Source organism: Carlito syrichta, unplaced genomic scaffold, assembly GCF_000164805.1.
Source record: "Carlito syrichta isolate Samal-C Ts95f unplaced genomic scaffold, Tarsius_syrichta-2.0.1 Scaffold81551, whole genome shotgun sequence".
Taxonomy (NCBI): domain Eukaryota; kingdom Metazoa; phylum Chordata; class Mammalia; order Primates; family Tarsiidae; genus Carlito; species Carlito syrichta.
In genome coordinates, this window is record NW_007025647.1 from 51,949 (window position 1) to 56,277 (window position 4,329).

Consider the following 4,329-nt stretch of genomic DNA (forward strand, 5'->3'; position numbering starts at 1 on the left):
TACACACATAGAAATGACTATGGCAAAGAGTAGATTGAAAGCCACACAAGGAGATCCGTCATATGTATAATTTGTACTTTTAAAGCAGAATTTATACTAAATGGAACAGAAAATATCATGCAAAACAAAAAAAAATTATTTCAAAATATAGAAAAATTTTCATCTGAGTTTTTAAAGAATAATCTATTTCCCAAATGTATCAAGGAAAAATGGTTTAAAAAATGATAGGCACCAAGATACAACCTGGATGTGCAATTCAGTGAAGAAAAAATTATGCTGAAGAAAGAAGTACATGGTTGCGAGGGTCAGGAAGATGGTGGCTGAGCCAGCTGGACGATGCGAGTCCTGGTGTGAGTGCGTGAGTATATGGAAAATTTTGTATACATGCTGCTGAGTGAGTGGGGGTGTGACTGACTGACTGACTGGGGGCTAGGGAGCTAGTGGCCAGGGCTCTTCTGGTGCAGTGACTGGTGCCACAGCTGCTGACTTGGACACTAGCAACTCCCAGGATGCAGAAGCCATGTGCCGTTTTCTTTTTCTTCCCTTTTTTTTTAAATCAACAAACAGTCCCTGGGTAAAAAATGCTGGAGAGACTGTCTAGGTGGGGGTTCATGAGCAAGTGGCCAGGTCCCCAGTGCAACAGCTGGTGCTGCAGCATCTCTGTTTCATCCCTGGCTCTTCCCAGGTAGCAGAAGCTCAGTGCCATTGTTTTTTTTTAAATAGTCAAAAGTTTTTCTGCGAAAAAGTGGCAGGAAGAAACCATTGCCCAAGGCTCTCCCTCACCATTGCAGCAGGAGAGAAAACTGCCAGATCCTGGCTGTGCCTCACCACTCAGCACCTGGCAGGGCACTGCCAGCAGGGGCTGCTGAAGGAGTCCAGAGGCAAAGTCCTATGAAAGAGGACAAGAGAGGCACCATCTTGAAGGAGGGGCAGAAAAGTGCTGTAACTTGCTCACCACGGAGCAACAGACCCGATCTTTGTGACTGGTGGATCAACTACTCAGGGATTGAAGGTGACCCAGAGGGAATATCCTGAAAGCGCAAACTTGGAAGCGTCCTGATGAGTGATGAGTACCAGGTGCCCCACCCCTACCCTGATCCAACCAGGGGACAAAGAGTGTGGCCAGAAAAGAACAAGGAAGAACTCCACAGAGATCAGTGGTGAGTCCAGGGCTGACCCAAACCCCCTTCTTCCCAACAGTCCTCTGAATGTCAGACTCACACAGCTGGGCCATGACTGAGAGGGACAAACCCAGGGGCGGAGTCTGGACATCCGGTGCAACAGGAAAACTCCATTCCAGGATAGGCCTGCCTGGGGCATCCCCCATGAGAATATACCTGCAGAAGACACAATCCCATACCTCCCCACAGGAGGACAGCTCCCTGACTATATGAGAGAGGGAAGAGAGGATTGCAGTCCCACCCACCTCCACCACCTCTCCTCCTTCCCTGCTTTGGACACTGAGGAGAGAGTGAAAGAGGTGGCTCTGCAGGAGAGACCAAATTAGAGAAACAATTACAGAGCCTGCCACAAGAGGCCAGGCTTTTTTTTATTATTTCATTTATTTTTTTAATTTTTTAAAATTTTTTGACTGTTTATTAGTTCATCTATTTTTTAAAATATTTTGTCTTCGTGCATGAATGTGTATGTGAGGGTTTAATCTGCATTTCCCCCCGATTTTTTTTTCTTTTCTTTTTTTGTTTCTTTTTGCTTTTATTTGTTGTTTACTGTTTATGTATGTATGTGAATGATAGAGTGTTCATCTTTCAATTTTGCTGTTGTTGTTGGTTTGCTTTTGCTCTTTTGTTCTTCTGGGTTTTTTAAATTTTCATTTCTTATAGTTTAAGGTATGTGTAAATAGATGTGTGAGGGTTAAACCTGAATTCCTTTTTTTTTTCCACCTTCATTCTTTCTGTTTTACTTCCCTATTTACCTTGTGCTAGGCATGTGTGTGTGTGTTTAGTTTTCTTGGTTTTTTTGTTGTTGTTGTTTGTTTTGTTTCAATTTGTTGTTATTCCAGTTTGTTTGGGGGTGTGTGTATATGACTGTGTATGTGTGCATGTGTGCTCACTTGTTTTTTGCATTGGTTTCTGCTCTGCATCATCATATAGAGTGGTGGTGGGGAGTGGGTCTCATACCACTTTAAGTGAGCATTGTAATTTGCAAGTCATTTCTGAATTCTAGTGCCCCATTCCCTACTTTACTTGAATTTCAAAAACCACAAGAGACAGTAAAGTTTCCCATCCACTGTCCTATTTCATTTAGAACAAATCCAGAGCTCAGTTAAGGGAAAAATAGAGGACTCAGTAAACATCAGAAGAAAAAGTTTCTCCCACTGACACCAAATAACAGAACTAAAGAGAAAAACAAGAGATCTGTCACAAATGAGGAAAAACCAAAGGAAGACCTCAGGCAATCTCAAGTGTACCAAAGACAAAACTCCTGAAAAATCAGATCTTTGTGCCCAAACAATGGAAGTCACCAATGACTGGTGCCAGAATATGACAGGGATTAGGGAATGGATGGAAAGAGTGAATAAGATTCAAGAAAGACAAGATGCAACACTGAAAGAACTTGTAACAGAGATTTTGGCAATAAAAAAATTTCATCCATGAAATAAATAACAAGATGACAAACATGGAAAGCAGAATTAATCTAGCAAAGAAAGAATCTCAGAACTAGAAGACCAGAAGATAGATTTAACCCAATCTGTAAAAACATACAAAGTCACAGAAAGAAAGAACAAAGCCTACAAGAGATGTGCGATTATAACAAGAGGCCAAACCTACACCTGATTGGTATCCCAGAAAAAGAAAGGGAAATGGAGAACAACTTGGAGCAAGTATTCCAGGAGACAATCCAAGAAAACTTTCCCCATCTCACCAGAGATGTGACCAACCAAGCACAAAAGATACAGAGATCCCCCACAAGACATCAAATGAGAAGACCAACCCCTAGACACATAGTAATTAGCCTAAACAAAGTAGGCACAAAAGAAAAAATCCTAAGGCAGCAAGAGAGAAAGGTCAGACTAACTACAAGGGAAAAACCAATCAGGATAGCAGCAGACCTATCAAAAGATACTCTACAAGCAAGAAGAGACTGGAGTCCTATATTCAAAATCCTCAAAGATAAACAATTCAAACCAAGAATTTCCTATCCAGTCAAGCTTAGCTTCATCAATGATGGAGAATTAAAATCAATCCCAGACATTCAATCCCTAAGGGATTATGCAGCTTCCAGACCAGCTCTACAGGAGACATTTAAATAAGTATTAAGCAGCTGGGCTCGGTGGCTCAGCCTGTAATCCTGCGCCTTTGGGAGGCTGAGCTGAGTGAATTGCCTGAGCCCGTGGGTTCGAGACCCACCTGGGCAGCGAGACCTCATCTCTACAATAAATCAAAAAATCAGCCGGGTGTGGTAGCACATGCCTGTAATTCTGGCTACTCGGAAGGCTGAGGCGGAAGGATCGCTGGAGCCCAGCAGGTCGAGGCTGTGGTGGCCGGGAGTGGCCACTGCACTCCAGTCTGAGCAACAGAGCAAGACTCCACCTCAAAAAAAAAATTAAAAATAAATAAGTATTAAGCACAGAAGAAAGAAAAAAAAAAGAATGACCACACACTTCCCAAGAGAATAGCAGAGCACAGAATCAACAGAGAATATACTGCAACAAGAAACTTGAAAACACACATATACATCAACCCTAAAGCCAAAATAAAACAAATAAACAAAGAGAAAACTTTATAATAACCTCATGACAGAGATAAATAATCAAATTTAAATAACCTGCCTAAATGTGAATAGGCTAAATGCACCACCGAAGAGACACACAATGGTAAACTGAATAAGAAACTATGACCCAACTATTTGCTGCATCCAGGAGACTCATCTCACTACAAAGGATACACACATACTCAATAGTAAAGGATGGAAAATGAGTTTCCAGGCAAATGGATCACAAAAGAAGGCAGGAGTTATGATCTTAATATCAGACAAAACAACCTTTATGCTATAAAAAATTTTAAATGATGCAAAAGGACACTACATAATGATAAAAGTTTCAATCCATCAACTAGAAATATCCATCCTAATCATACATGCACCCAACACAGGAGCACCAGCACTTATAAAGCAACTACTAAGTAAACTAAAAAAAGATATTGACTCTAACACTATTATAGCAGGAAACTTGAATACCCCACTGACAGCTCTAGATGGATCATTGAGGCAAAATATCAACAAGGAGATCCAGAACCTAAACTTGACACTACACCAAATGCACTTAATAGATACCTACAGATTATTCCACCTAACAGCCACAGAATATAC